Source organism: Protopterus annectens, chromosome 1.part1 (genome assembly GCF_019279795.1).
Source record: "Protopterus annectens isolate FY-2018-M chromosome 1.part1, PAN1.0, whole genome shotgun sequence".
Taxonomy (NCBI): domain Eukaryota; kingdom Metazoa; phylum Chordata; order Ceratodontiformes; family Protopteridae; genus Protopterus; species Protopterus annectens.
Window position 1 is genome coordinate 719,147,579 of NC_056726.1, and position 17,500 is coordinate 719,165,078.

Sequence of the window (17,500 nt, forward strand, 5' to 3'; positions counted from 1 at the left end):
TAAGGTCTACTACTTTTTAATATATTCATTAATGACCTGCATTTGGCAACCATCATCCAATATGCAGACAATTCCACAATCATCTGCTCTGCCAAAAATGTGATTAAACTACAACAGTACACCCAAGAGACTTGGCTAACTGACTCACAGGTCATTTTCATCATCATCATCAACATCATCATCATCATCATCATCATCTTTTGACTGTTCCTGTTAGGGGTAGCCACAGTGGATCATCTGTTTCCATTTTTCCTGTCCTTAGCATCTTGCTCTGTCACACCAACTGCCTGCATGTCCTCTCTCACCACATCCATAAACCTTATCTTAGGCCTTCCTCTTTTCCTGTTACCTGGTAGCTTCATCCTTAGCATCTTTTTCCCAATATACTCAGCATCCCTCCTCAGCACATGTCCAAACCAACATAGTCTTGCCTCTTTGGCTTTGTCTCCAAACCTTCCAACCTGGGCTGACCCTCTAATATACTTATTCCTAATCCTGTCCACCCTCGTCACACCCAGTGCAAATCTTAACATCTTTAACTCTGCCACATCCAGCTCTAACTCCTGCCTTTTTGTCAATGCCACTGTCTCCAACCCATATAACATAGCTGGTCTCACTACCCTCTTGTAGACCTTCCCTTTCACTCTTATGGTACTCGTCTGTCACAAATCACTCCTGACACTCTTCTCCACCCACTCCATCCTGCCTGTACTCTCTTCTTCACCTCTCTTCCACACTCACCATTACTCTGAACTATTGATCCCAAGTATTTAAACTCATCCACCTTCGCCACCTCTACTCCTTGCATCCTCACCATTCCTCTATCCTCCCAATACTGCTGATCACTAATCATCACGTCCCTTCTTAACCTAGCTTCCACTACTCATTCCCATAACTTCATGCTGTGACTGATCAATTTAATCCCTCTGTAGTTACTACAGCTCTGCACATCACCCTTATTTTTAAAAATTGGTACCAAAACACTTTTTCTCCATTCCTCAGGCATCCTCTCACGTTCCAAAATTTCATTAAACAATCTGGTTAAAAACTCCACTGCCATTTCACCTAAACACCTCCATGCTTCCACAGGTATGTCACCTGGACCAACAGCCTTTCCAGTCTTCATCCTCTTCATAGCGATCCTTACTTCTTCCTTGCTAATCCATTGCACTTCATGATTCACTATCCCCACATCATACAACCTTCTCTCCCTCTCATTCTCTTCATTCATCAACCCCTCAAAGTACTCTTTCCATTTGCTCAACACACTCTCCTCACTTGTAAGTATGTTTCCCTCATTATCCTTTATCACCTTTACCTGCTGCATATCTTTCCTAGCTCAGTCCCTCTGTCTAGCCAATCGATACAGGTCCTTTTCTCCCTCCTTAGTGTCCAACCTTTCATACAACTCTTCATATGCCTTTAATCCAAAAAAGGAAGAACCAATGTGAATATTCACCAATAAACACACAAAAGCACTGTATAGAGGAGTTCAAAACACCGGCCAGCCCAGTTGTAGTCACAAGTGTTTATTTGTAGAATTAATGATAGAATAAATTAAAATATATGCCTTATCCTTAGCCTTCGCCACCTCTCTCTTTGCCATGCACCTCATCTCCTTATACTCCTGTCTACTTTCTTCATCTCTCTGAAAATCCCACTTCTTCTTTGCCAACCTCTTTCTCGGTATACTCTCCTGTACTTCCTCATTCCACCACCATGTCTCCTTGTCATCCATCCTCTGTCCAGATGTCATACCAAGCACCTTTCCAGCCATCTCCCTTACTAGCTCTGCTGTAGTTACCCAGCTATTTGGTAACTCTTCACTGCCACCCAGTGCCTATCTTAACTCCTCCCTTAACTCCACCTCACAATTACCCTTTTTTCAATTTCCACCATTTGATCCTTGGTGCTGCCCTCACACTCCTCCTTCTCTTCTTGATCACCAACTTCATCTTACAAACCACCATCCTATGCTGTCTAACTACACTTTCCCCGGTCACCACTTTACAGTCTCCAATCTCCTTCAAACTGGCCCTCCTACATAAGATATAATCCACCTGTGTGCATCTTCTTCCACTCTTGTATGTCACCCTATGCTCCTCCTTCTTTTTAAAATACGTATTCACCACAGCCATGTCCACCCTTTTTGCGAAATCCACTACCATCTGACCTTCTGCATTCCTTTGTTTAACACCATACCTACCCATCACTTTCTCATCCCCCTCTGTTCCCTTCACCAACATGCCCATTGAAATCTGCTCCAATCACCACTCTCTCACCCTTGGGTACAGTCATCACGACTTCATCCAACTCATTCCAAAATATTTCTTTCTCATCCATCACACACCCAACTTGTGGAGCATATGCACTAACAACATTCATCATTACACCATCAATTTCCAGCTTCATAAACATCACTCTATCTGATACTCTTTTCACCTCCAAAACACTCTTAGCATACTGTTCCTTCAGGATAACTCCTATGCCATTTCTCCTCCCATCCACACCATGATAAAATAATTTGAACCCACCTCCGATACACCTAGCCTTACTCCCCATCCATCTGGTCTCTTGCACACACAATATACCAGCCTTCCTTCTGTCCATCATATCAGCTAGCTCTCTCTCTATACCAGTCATACTGCCAACATTCAAAGTTCCAACCCTCACTACCACAGTCCTAGCCTTTCTCCTCTCTTCCTGCATTTGGCCATGCCTCCCACCTCCTCTCCTCTCCTCCTCCAGCCAACAGTAGCCCAATTTCCTCCAGCACCCTGTTGGCTAACAGTACTGGTGGCGGTCATTGTTAACCCGGGCCTCAACCGATCTGGTATGTACCCACAGGTCATTCTAAACCCCCTAAAATCCAAGCTTATCTTATTTGTCCCTAAGCAACTATCTGCCCAAAAAATTCCTTCTCAGTTCTATCATCAAACAATTGTAAGATAGAACAGATAACCCATGCCAACCTACTAGGGTTTGCCATTGATGAAACTATACTATCTGACTACCACATGAAACGGGATATAAAGAAAACCCATCAAAAATTGAAAATGCCCTGTAGAACCAAACCTTACCTAACAGAAAAGGCTAGGATAATCATAACCTCATACCTTCTCATACCTACTGTCCAATAAGCAACCCCCATACTCATCAGTTTACAATCCAGTCAACTCTACTTACTTGACCAATGCTATAATAAAATTGCAAGATTTGCTGCCATCATTATAGGACACATCAAGGTCTTGCATGAAAGCAACATCAGTGGCTGGAATTAAGACACTGTTTAACTTGCTCACAGCTTGTCCTTACATAAAAACTCAGATATGACCCAAACAATTGCCCAAGTCTAAGCAATACTCTCCAAATCTACAGTCCCAAAAGATTACTATGCTCTCCTGACAAGAAGTTGCTAACTGTAACTAAATCAAAGAGGACTGCTGGAGACTCCCTGTATCCTTCATTTCTTTCTCTTAAAACCTGGAATTTCATACATCTGTATCTTAGAACACTAGAAAACAATAAGTCTTTCAAGCTACACATAAAGGATTACTTCAAAACACTTGGCTATGCCATTGCACCTTTTCTGATATAAACTAAATGCTACTCTCTGCCTCAATCTCTTTCCAGAACCTCTGTACCTCTATATGGTCTCTCTCTTTACTAAAGGCTCTCCTGGTATGAACACACTCTGTTCTACTGCTCTTTAGATATAAACCATAAATATGTTTTCATTTTCTTATCCTCAAATGTAACTCTGTTGGATATTTTTATTCTTCAGTGTGCTATCTTCATATCAGGTGTAAAAAATCCTTATCAGATTGTGAATAACTTATACTGACCTAAAATCTATTTATGCTCATTGTTTAAAATGCATTAACTATTATTTTACTGTTTGCTCATTTTATTGTGGTAATTTTTTTCCCTGGGCCTCCACTGAAAAGGGTTAGCTTATTTACCCATTTAGACCATCTTGGTAAACAAATTCAATAAATAAATAAATAAATTGGGGTGCTTATGTACTTGACACTTTATCTAATTTAGTGACCATGCATTTCCTCATGCAGTATATTCCATTACTTCTCAATCATATTTACTCATACAGCTGATGAAAAGTTCATTTTCTTAATGTATATTGTTATATGTAAATCTGCAGCTAATGTCCACATGTGTAAATAGATTTCATTTTTGTATTGTAATTGCTGAATTAACATGCTTTCCAGTCAATTTCTAATCTACGTTCACAAGTGGAAAATTTCAAGTTATGGTCATTCTTTAAAACATATATTTGCTCTTTTAGTATTAATTGTAATTCTATACAAATACCACCCTTTCAATGCTGTCATTGTAAAAAAATGAACAAGATTGCACTTTTGTATATATATCTCTATTTATGTTCTGGGGCTTTTCTCCCTAAGCAGAAAAAAGGAAATAGGTAAAGTAAACTAACATAAAATAAAATAAATGATGATCTAGTATAGCTGCTATATAGATGTAATATCAGAGGCAGCCTCAATAATAAGTCAGTTGTTCAGTTTTTATCCACACACAAGAAAATGCTGCATTTGCTGCAGACATACTTGTCTCCACTGTACACTGTGTGCCTTTGCAGGAGGTATGCAAGAAGAATGTAAAGTCCAAATTAAATTATATCTACTTTATAAAATAACTTAGGAGAATATTTGCTCTGACATACATGATGTACCATGCGGGTATTCTCCTGGCAGGCAGCTAGCTTCCTCCAGTCGATATCCATTTGTGATATCAAAGATTAACAGTCAAAGGGTGATAAATATGTGAGTATTTTCCTTCCTTCTGCCTGGAATAAACTCACATATGATATTTGTGCTCAGCGTTGCCGCCTCACAGCAAAAGGTTCTCTGGTTCGATCCTCGGTTGGTGTGCCTTCTGTGTGGAGTCTGCATGTCCTCCCTGTGGTCACTTGGGTTTCCTCCAGGTGCTCCGGTTTCCTCCCACATCCCAAAGACATGCTGTAGGTGGATTGGACACACTAAAATTGGCCATAGGCATGAATGTGTGCGTGTGTGTGCCCTCTGTGGAAGGCTGGGCGCCGGGCTGGAAACTCGACACCGTAAAACTCCACTGCCAATCATGAGCGGACAGTGATCCGCTGTGGCGACCCCTAACTGGGAAAAAAGCCGAAAGAAGAAGAAGAAGAGTTCTACCCTTACCTCTTCCTGTCTTCATCCTGCTCTGACTGTCATAAACTAAATTGCAGATCTTCCTGCTATCTCTCCAATAGCACATGCATGATGAATTAATATCTTGTAATACACTGATGTCCTGAACATGACAATAGCTTAATAGTTAGATTACTTCCTCACAGTACCTGGATCTTATTGATCCCTGGTCACTGTCTGTGTGGATTTATGCATGAGAGATGGAAATCACAAAAGTATATATATATATATATATATATATATATATATATATATATATATATATTCACAAATGTCCGGATTGTGTACATTTTCCCTTGGTAAGTAAACAATTGGCCAACAAAACATAAAAAAACAAAAAAACAAACAAAAGTAAATAAAACCCACACAAGTAGGGGGCTTCCTCCCACACCCACCCATGTGAGGGGCTGCACCTCCTCCTCCCAACTAAATATACTAACTCCGAGATCGCACTGCAGTGGAGAAAAGGGGAAAGTTCACCACATTGGCCAACTGACTCCTTTCATGGTAAAAACTTAAGATGATCCGGACGTTCATGAATCCAAACTTCCGTCATTTCCATTTCACCATTTTGCAACTCAACATTATGTTAAATCAATATTTTGACATAGATCCATATATATATATATATATATATATATATATATATATATATATTATAAACTGGTTGTACAGAAATGATATCAGCAAATGATGTGCTTAAATAGGCTGTTGTCATAAATACTAATGTAAGATCTGTGTTAAAGATCACTTTACATTCTTATTAAAAACAAGAAAACAGGATTCAAGCTGGCATTGCTTGTTTACAGTTTATTAAGTAAAAGCAAAATATGGGCACTTTCACTCTTGTCAGAGCTTCATCACATCTATGTTATACATGTAAATAACAAGTAATATATACTTTTTAATTTACCATAGAAAAGTCATGTAAATTACAATGAAGGCAAAAGAGCACATAAACAGATCACATTCATTGACAGTGAGTGTAACATTGGTACATAGTTTGCATTTTTATTGTGATAGGTGCTGTAAAATTAGTACATGGCTTTTACAACCCACAGCAGGATTTCCCAATAGTCAGCAGAGCATCACCACCAGACAAAATACCACAGAATCAATGAATGAGGAGGGCATTACAATTATGGTTTCAGCAGCAAACACCCAAACAGCACAACAACAAGAGAAAGACTTACAGAAGGACCCTCTGCCCAAAGGACATAATATCAACCAGACAGGGTAATATGGGATTTCCAAGATAAAAACAGAAAACTACAGCACACACCAGTCAGGACTGGACTAGCCTTCCCCAACCACGTACAAGAAAAAATCTGGAACCATTCTAGGACACCATTAATGTAGGCAGAAACCAAAGTACTAGAAAAAGAGCTTATCTTTATTCCACATAATAGAAGCAACCTTGTCACTACAGCCATTGACCTTAAGCTGTTTTGTAGAAAACTGAACCTTAAATGAAAGAGAAAATATAATAGACAACTTGGAGAAGGCAATGATCTAGGGACAGAACAGCAGGCAATGAAGAACAAATGGAGGAAACCTAGCACCTTCTGCCCCCTCCTCCCACACTTCACCCTACCATTTGGGCATATGAAAAGAAATGTGAGGACAATATATGGAAAATTCCAGCTAAACCTTGCAAGAGGAAATGTTATAACCTCACACAAGAACTGTCCACTCTAAAATGATTCCATGAAGACAAGACAAGAAGGCTTGTTATTACTGAGCTGAACTGAGGTGGGCTACCAGCCACAACTCTGAGCTGAGATACCAGATAACTAGAGGCTTCTGAGCTTTCCAAAAAACATAGGTTTCCTGTTCTTTTGCTTGATTATATTATTTACTACACTTTTTATTGTCTGTTGCCTGCTTTAATACTGTATTTTAATACTGTTGTACTGCATTTATTTGCATTACTGTGCCTGTAAATCATATTTTATTGCTGTTTTCACTGTTTGCTAAGGTGTTTTTGCTATTTTCAGTGTTAAGTATTTGCTGGTACTTTTCCCTGTTGCAAAACAATCTGTCCTGCATGTTCTGGTTTTCCCACAAGCAGTGTTAAAACAGCTGATTCATTTGCTGTTTGAAACATTCTTTAGTCACCTTGCTGTTTTTCTGCTGTTTAAAATGTTTTTTTTTATCTCATTGCTATTTTTCTGCTATGTTAAACATTTCTCTAGCATTTCCCACTCAACTAGTATAGCTAGTAGCTGTAGCAGAGTTCAGATACAGATTTGCTGCATCTGGGTCTGTTTGTAGTGGTTGTTTGTTCTGAGCACATTTTCCAGGCCATCTTTGATTGGAAAAGGTTCTTCTGCACTCTAGTGAGAGAAGTGTGCTGATTGGAACCTGTCTGGTGAAGGGTGGTTGGTCTAGGGCTTGGAGTAAGCATCGTCATTGGTCCTTTTGAACCATTTAAATTTTTTAAAAAGTTTTTAGCTTCTGGTATTTAAGCCCTGCATTTGAGCAAGTTTCTGCTTATTTGCACATTGCACAGCACCATGCACTGCCACACAATTGGGCACTGTAGCCGGACAGATACATTTGACAAATTTTCCCTTAGATACAGCTATAGCACATTAGTGTAATACTCCCCCTTAGTATGTTTCTGGTCTATGAAATACTGCTAGTGAACTGTGATCTATTAAACCACCAGCAAAAAAAACCTCCGGCAGAAATATCCATGTACTGAGCACTTCCTTGATCAGTCCTGAAAAGCCCCCTTTCTGACAACCGTTCTTCAACCTAGCATTATGAACAGTGGGACTACCCTTGTTTCTCCTGCCAGCCTTGTTGACTTGAGTCTCCTGAGGCAGTGTAGCAATTGCCTGATGTACAATGATAAACCTCTACTAATAACTTACTCTAGTACAGAGTACGAGAGATGCATCTACACCAAGAATCTTGAATCCCTGCTCTCTCACACTCAAAACAGTAACACTGAAGAGGTTGTCAACCCACCCACCACTACTCATATACATAGTAAGCATCAAACACAAAAATCAACATATGTGGAGGGTCTCTCAAAAAACTTACCAAAATATCAGAGACCTCCAAAACACAAGACTGCTACAACTAAGACAGTTCCCACAGCACCCATGAGGCATACTAACACCATTGTTTCACCTACCAAGCTTGTAAGATGTAACACTCATAAACCAAATCTTCTTGTCAATGGAAACTCTATAGTGAGATGCATGAATGTTCCACTCACCAAGTTGGACAAGGAGAAAGTCACAGTCAGCTGTTTGTCTGGTGCCAGGATTCATCAGATCATGCATGCACTCAGGTTTGTCAACAATTAGCACCATTTTGACTTTGTCATAGTTCAAGTTGGAGTGAACAACTTGAAATGTACCTCATTGGACTATATGAAGAGAGACATGATTGAGCTCTCTGAGTATGTGTCCCAGGCAGGTATGTCCCTAGCCTTCCACAGCATACTACCCTCACCTGGAATGATGCCACATTATAAAAAAATGATTGATTTCAATAATTGGCTTAGTTTTTGGTGTCATTCAAACGGGAACCAGTTTCTGTCAGTCTGGGATGACATGGTCAATAAAACTTGCTGCTTTACCAGAGATGGTTTGTATTTCGCACCACTAGGCTTTTGGTTGCTGGCAAAGGTACTAACCTCTGTCATGGGGCCTTTTTTAGGCAAGGTCTCGAAAACAAACTTAACCATGTGAAATTTGCCAGGCATAACAAAATAAGGGTTACGCTGCTAAATGCTAAAAGCTTAAACCAAAAACTGCACACCCTAGAAGCACTTCTATCACTGGAAGATGAAGATGTCTGTGCAGTCAAAGAAACCTGGTTCAAGACCTCAGAGAGTACCCTGGCCTTGCAAGCCTACAATGCCTTCCATACCTTCAGGCAGCAAAATGAAAGTGTGAGAACTAAAGGAGGCGGTGGTTCTGTCTATATTAGAGATTAATTCACTTCCATCAAGTTAGACTGGACAACTCAGTGGAGTTACTCCAGGTTCAGGTAACTGTGGGTAAGACCCCATTTAAGTCATAGCCAGTTTTAGATTCCCCTCCATGGGTCATGATGCACACAAAGCCTACTTGACCAAACTGGAGTCAATCCAAATATTCCCGAACATCCTGACTCTGGGGGATTTCAGTTATCCCACCATCAACTGAAAACCTATTCTAGCACTAATTCACTAGCCCAAAAGTTCCTTGACTTTGTTAAATCAAATTCCCTGGAACAAATTGTTCATACCCTGACAACAAAAGCAAACATTCTAGATCTGGTACACACTAACATGACAAACAGATGAACTGCTGTAACTGTTGGACCCTCATTAGTTAAATCTGACCACAGATCGGTCACCTTCGAGCTGGCACTAAGACCAGAACTCACAAAGGGTGACTAAAAACTCCACCAAGGCAAACTATACCCTCCTAGGGAAAGGTATAAATGCATTCTAAACTCCAACCCCAGCTGGAAGTGGTAATTACACCAAAACTTACAGAAAAGCCCTGAACAATCACTTGCACAAGTGTATAGACTCAGCTGTTCCAGAAAGAATCAAAGCCAGAGCCCCAAGTAAAAACTAGCCACCATGGTGGATAGCCGGCATCAACAAACTTTACAACAAATGCAAAAGGTGCTCTCTGAGAAAACAAAGGTGAGGGCCCAACAATGAAAAAGCACCCTCCTCAGTCTCAACAGGCAAATAAGACATGTCAAACCCTCTAAGGGCACAGCTAAGGATAACCATAAGGCCTTTTACAGCTGAGTACATAGCTTAAAAGGTAGGACCCAAGCATGTGCTGAACTTGTGACCAACAGTATCATACACACTGACCCCGCAGAGATGGCAAACCTGCTAGCAGAGAGGTTTGGCAAAATTTTCACTCCCTTGTCCCCTCCAAACTTATTACAAACCTTGCTCCAGACTCCCCCCCATCCTACATATCTGAGGAGCAGGTTATTAAAGCCTTGTCCAAGTCAAAAAACACAGCCTCCATGGGACCAGATGGCATCCCAGGCTGTCTTCTAAGCAGGCTAAACAGGAACTAGCATCACCATTGAGTACCCTTTTCAATCATAGCCTAACCACAGGTTTTATTCCTGAGGAATGGAGAATAGCAACAGTTATTCACCTCCACAAAGGTGGCCTAGCAACTGACCTGGGGAATTACAGACCCATAAGTCTGACCACACTCATTTGTAAAGCCACGGAATGCATCATTATGGACCTCATAAATAAAGACATAGGTGACCTCTAATTCCTGGATGCAACACAATTTGGCTTCATCAAGGGCAGATCCTGCCTGTTAAATCTGGTGGATTTCCTCGAAAATGTGACCAGGGCCATTAACGAGGGCAAATCTGTGCACACAGCATACCTTGACTTGGCAAAAGATTTCAACACAATCCCACACTTAAGCATTACCAATAAATGTTGATGTAAGATGTGTTGCCAACTGGCTCACAAACTGGACACACACTATCAAAATAGGTGACTCCACATCAACCCGCAAACCTGTCACCAATGGGGTGCCACAAGGTTCAGGGCTGGGTTCCCTACTGTTTGGTATATACTTTTCAAAAGTTCAGGCCAAAACTAAGGGGTTATGGCTGACCAAGTTTGCGGATAACTGCAAATTAGGTGCAATTATTGAATCTCCAACTGATGTCAGTATGCTTCAGGAGGATCTTATACAGACAAATGACTGGTGCCTTAATCATCATTCCCTTTTGAATAAACAATGTCCCTTCACCCTGTGAAATAAACAACAATACCCTAAGTACCTATGAAGTGATAAGGGATCTGGGATCACAAGTTGACTGCGACCTTAACTTTGACCACCATGTGTCTACTGTAATAAGGAAGGATTTCTACATAGCACACTTGATTAGTAAAGGCATCACCTCTAGAGCAAAGGAGAGCATAACTCCTCTATACTCATCATTAATCAGGCCCATAATTGAGTATAATGCACCATGTAGCATGTACCGTACAAAGCACCTGCAACAACTGGAGAGACCTGAGAGGTTTCTAACAAAGAAGATCAAGGGACTCCAGCATGTGCTTTACACAGACTGACTAAAACTCCTGTCACTGTACTCTGTATCATATAGATTTCTTATGGGAGACTTATGCCTAGCTTACCGAGCAATCTCAGACCCAAACCTAATGAACTTGCTGCACATCCGTAAATCAAACAGGACTCGAGCTACCCATTCCAGGGACCTAATTATGGCCTGTGACTTAAATAGGACATGCTGGCTCCCAGCAACTGCTGAGTCTTTGGAAAAGGCTACCAATTCATGTAAAACAGGGCACCTTTATGGCACTGTTCAAAAGGAACCTGGATGAATGGTGGGGCACGTTAATTCCTACCAAGGATATTGCCCCAAACCCTCCTGGACATGGGCAGTCATTACTAAATGCATTCTTGGGTATTGACTGGCTTATCTATGGTATTACATTGGGTTGAAATGGCTAGGCTTGAAATTATCTCTGGGTCGATAGCCTAGTAAACTCCTATGATCTTATTATGAACGCAGACAAGGTTGGTGGCATCTTCATTACAGACACTGAAAAATACAATCAGAACATTGAAGAAATGCTAAGTAATCTGAATTTCTACAACAGAGTAGATACTGAACAAGTCACAAAAGCTTACAAGGTCATTAACATCAGACTTATTATGCTTAACTCAGAGGGACTTCTAGACGATGATTTGTTTAGTTTTCTGACAGTCTCCCACCCTAGGATACCACCATTTTTTGGCATCCCAAAACCTCACATAAATGTGAAAAATCCTTCTTATTGCTCAGTAGTAGCAGGAGATGGTTCATCTTCTGAAACTTTATCCATTTATATCTAATTTAAGATTAAATAGCTCACTAGGAGTGCACCCTTCTTCATTTTGGACTCATTTGATTTCCTGAAAAAAATCAAACAAATAAACATACAACCAGAGATGATACTTGTCACAATTGATGTGGAAGCCCTATACACTGTTCTTCCTCATAGCTACTATATTGATGCTGTGAATGAATACATGGGCTCAGGGACCAACACCCAAAGAGAAATTAAAGCTATCGAGAATATGCTGGATATCATATTTACCAACAACTACTTTCACTTCAAGCAGAAATGGTACAAACAATGGGGATTGTTATGAGAGCTGCTATGGCTCCCAGCTTAGCCAGTATAATGTAGCATTGGCAAGATGGGAAGAGAGCACCGTCTTTTCCTCAGAATTCTTTCAATACATGGATTGTTACTACTGTTTTATTGACAATATCTTTATCACATGGAAATGATCCCAAGATAAGCTGCATAATTTTTTCTTCTATATCAAAAACACCACATAGTTTTTACACTTCACCAACCACTATAGTCACGACACAGAGGAATTCCTGGACATTACCATCTATAAGGACAGAAAAGAGGAGAAGCTTAAGAATGACCTGTACAGAAAACCTACACGAGTGAATATACTTCTACATTCTAACAGCATGCACCGCAGAATTACTAACAAAAATGTCATCAATTCATGGAGAATGAGAACGGCCAGAGTTTCTGGAGAAATGGACCGATTTCTCACCAACCTAGATCAACTGCAGCAAGACTTTTGGAAAGAGGAAACAATGAGAGTTTGGTGGCTAACATACTGGGGAAAGTATCACATGTAATTCCCCTCCACAAAGGCAGACCCTCTACAGAACTAACCAATTACTGCCCCATAACTATTCTCTCTCCACTCTCCAAAATACTAGAGAGATGCATACACTCTCAGGTCTCAGACTATCTCCTTACTAACAACCTCCTTTCCAATACTCAGCATGGTTTCCGACCAAACCATAGCACCACCACTGCCTTACTCTCCTTTACTAACACTATCCTTCAACATAAAAACAATGGCTATCTCTCCTCTGCTACTTTCCTAGACCTGTCTAAAGCATTTGACATGGTCCCACACAAACGACTCATCTCTGTCCTCAATAACCTATCCTTCTCTCAATCAGTCACCAACTGGTATCAGAGTTACCTGTCTGACCGCAAACAATCCGTTGTATGGCAGAATGACATATCTCCCCAACTACCTGTCTCCATAGGGGTTCCCCAAAGATCCATCCTTGGACCCCTACTCTTCTCTGTTTTCACCAATAATCTAGCCTCTGCCACCAAACATGGTACACTCATACAATACGCAGATGACTCAACCATCATCTGCTCAGCCCAGTCCCTACCCAAACTGCAAAAAGTCACACAGGAAGCCTTTTCCTCTGTTGAAACTTGGTTATCCAATGCCCAATTAATACTCAACCCAAACAAAACTAAACTACTCATCTTCCAACCCACCAAACATACTCAAAACAACTCTCACGTTAACATCACAGCAAAAGCCAACACTACTATATACCCAACTGAACACACCAAATTGCTAGGAGTGGAAATAGACAATAAACTAAAATTTGACATTCACATATCCATGACCATAAAAAAGTCCACAAAAAACTAGGAGCATTATACAGAAATAAGCAACTTCTCACCAAAGCAGCAAAGATTTCAATAGCAAATTCCCACCTTATCTCCACCCTACTTTATGCCTCTCCAATATATACCAACCTAAGGCAATGCGATCTAAACAAGCTAGAGTCCTGCTACCACAAAATTGCCAAATTCGCCACAGGGGCATCCTACCGTAGTCACCACTGTCTCTCACTTGCTGAACTGGGCTGGCTTGAAATCCCTCACCTCCTTCAATGGTATCAACTCTCACTCGCCCACAAACTAGTAAACCATCCACTAAATGTCCCATCCCTCCAGAATCCACTCCAACCCTATCGCACCACCAGACCACTAAGATCCAGCAACAAAAGTCACTTGCAGATCACTAAAGCCAATAACTCTGCTGGTGAAGCACTATTCTCTTGCACCATAGCCAAATTATGGAACTCCCTCCCACCCACAATTACCTCCATACCATCATGCACCCACTTCAATACTTTACTAAAAATGCACCTAAAAACATGCTGGCTATGCCCTTGCAATTCCCACTCTAATATCACCCACCCCATCCAACCACTACCTTTCTTTCCACTCCACTAACTACCTTGATTATAGCAAGCTCAGATGCTCATAAGCCTAGTACTTATTATACAGCAGGAACTTCTTATTGTAACATTTGTTAATGTCTGAAATGTACTTCACAGATAAAGATTCTAGTTGTCTACTGATGTACTATGTTCTTCATCTGTAAATATGTTGTAAGTAATTGCTATGTTAAATTGTTAATCGCTATGTAATCCAATGTAACTACCGTCTGTTTATTTTAACTGTGGAGCTTTTCTCCCCGGGCCTCCGCTGAAAATGGACCTACGTCCAGTCGGACACTCTCAGTCAACAAATGTAAATAAATAAATAAAAAGGTATATGTGTCTGTGGCTTGGTTTCATAATGCAAACTATGTCTTTTACAGTGTTGAAAGTTGCTATTTACATGTCTTTACAGGGCGAGGAGGTTGTTGTTGCTGACTATACATCTGGCATACTTGAACAAGCTTATCAAACCGTAAAGACTCAGAAGGGCTGTGAAATGTTGACAATTGACAGATACCAGTATTATTTAGAGAAGGTGGTCATGTGCAGGAGATATTGGTGTTGTATAAATAAAACTAAGCAAAAGTGTAAGGGGAGGTGTATTACTGAAAGTTCAGTTGACGGTGATAACTTGAAAAATAATACAAGTCACTATCATGCTCCTGACCCTATGAAACCTGAGACCTATAAGATAAGAAACAGTATCAAGAGATGTGTGGCTGAGTCTGTGGATGATCCATGCAAAGTAGTGTCTGAGGTGTTAGCTACTCTCTCAACTGCAGTTGTAACTGAGCTGCCCAATACCAATGCACTTAAACAGAATGTGATCAGGGCCCACAATAAATTGAAAGCATCCATATTCCAAGACTTAAGGAGTTTAAAGGATGTATGTCCATATATGTTACCAATTAAAAATGGAACCCTATTAATTAAACATAGAGGAGGTGGTGGCATGGTCAGTAATGTAGTGCTAATTACAATGGAAAATAAGATTAAAATGTTATGTGGAGCAGAGTATTTTTTAGTAGATGACACATTTCCTATTACTACCCATGAATGTAGACAGATTTACAGCATTCACCGTCCATTGCCTGGAAGTGAACGTAGAAAGATGATACCCATAGTGCATGGATTACTGTCTAGTAAACTAGAAGAATGTTATGACCAGTTTTGGTCCAGTGTACTTAGTATTTGTGACCAGTGCAATCAAAGTCTGAAACCAAGGATGATTCTAAGTGATTTTGAAAAAGAGGCAGTAAGTTCTATTCTCAGACACTTCCCAGATATGGCCGCCAAGGGTTGCTGATTCCACTTTTGCCAAATTATATGGTGGCAGATACAAAAACTACACCTAGCTAGTGAATTTGGGAAAATATGTCATTTTCTATGTTATGCAAGCAAATATCAGCACTTGCATTTCTTTCACCTCACAACATTCTGCCCAGCTTCACTGGCATAGAAAATGACATGCTTGAGTATGCTAAACCCTTATGTACATTTTTTAAAGATACCTATTTACTAGGTAGACCTAAGCACTAGTGTATGAGAGGATGCAAATCAGAAAAGATACCACCACATTTCGATGTTGCATTTTGGAACCAGTATGACACATGTGGAGAAGGGTTTCCTAGATCCCAAAATGCTGTGGAGGTTTCGCACAGATGTCTATGAAGAAGCTATATATGCTTGATGTGTTACATGCCATTCAACTTGGACAGAATCATGTCAAGGATTTGGTGTCTTGACTATCCTGTGTTCCCTCTTTACCAAAATGGAGATGTCTACGAGATAAAGAAAATGTATTTGAGAGATTGTTGTCCCGTAGAGATACTTTTACATCTAGGTGATTTGTGGAACTTGTCACTAAACAATGCTCCTTTTAAATACACAGTCTATACTGTTTTTCACTGGGAGGGGTGGAAATTGGTTCATTTAAATAAGTATGCACAACTGAAGAGATGCACGATTGTGTCTTGCATTTACTCTTTGCCATGGGATGAGTTGAAGGTGTTTTCACCATAATACAACACTGATGGAGCTGACGGTATTTCACATAGGGGAAACAGAGGTCTGTAAAAAAAAAAAATAATTCTGGAAGATTGTTTTTCAACACTGCTCAAATAACAACATTTAGTGGGATATACTAGATCTTGGAAGACGTGTGATTCATTACTGGTATGTTGTTACAGCATTTGTCTGAATTCAGCAGGTACTTATGGAATTAACCGTCTGGATCTACATCATATTTGTGGATAATACACCTTGTGTCATGTGTACAGTGTTCAAAAAATATCGAATACGATATTTCTGACTTTCAAATTCAACATTTTGTTTGGTGGTTGTTTTACATTTTTCTCATTCCGCTCAAACATATGATAGCTCGGACGAGTGACGTTCATCCTTTTCATAGCAAACCGTATGTTTTCCTGCCTCTCCTTGGGTAGAAGATACAAAAGTATGCACTGTAGGACTTCTAGACTTAGCAACAATTTCTTTCTTCTCTCCATCAGATGACTGAATTCTTGTGGAAAGACAAGCCAGGAGACTGTCAATGCATACTTCCCCTCCTGCCACATAGTTATGCTATTATGTGACTGTACAGATCCTTGCATATCCAGGCATTGTTGCAATATAAATATTAAGCTTTTTCATGTGCAGTAACTAACTGATGTGTATATTTAACATTGGTTCACACCTTACCTTATTGTTGGACTCTATGAAGTACAATATAAATCACACTGTGCAATGTTCATGTTGACCATTCCATATGCTGCTTAGTTCTTCCAGTATATTATAGTAAGGTCATGCACATGTTGTTACTCAATTCTATTTATATGTAAAACATGTCTGGTCATTATGTTATTATTTTATTCTATTTTTACTTATATTTTATTTTATGTTATTTTATTAGTATTTTCTCTGAATGTATGTTTTTGCACTGGGAATGGAGCAATGCAGTTTTGTTCAGCTACACTGTGGTGTAGTTCTGAAATACAATAACGTTTTCTTTGAGTTTGACTTTACGTATAGTCCTAACTTACTCCAAAGATTCAAAGATTCACATGTAATAAAAATAAAAATGGTGAGAACTGGAGCATCATTAGGGAAACCAATCCATCAGTCATATTCTAGAAACACAACCATCCTTCACTAACTGAAAAGGAAGAAACATTAGAAGCTGGGTAGAAAATGTTAAAGGAATT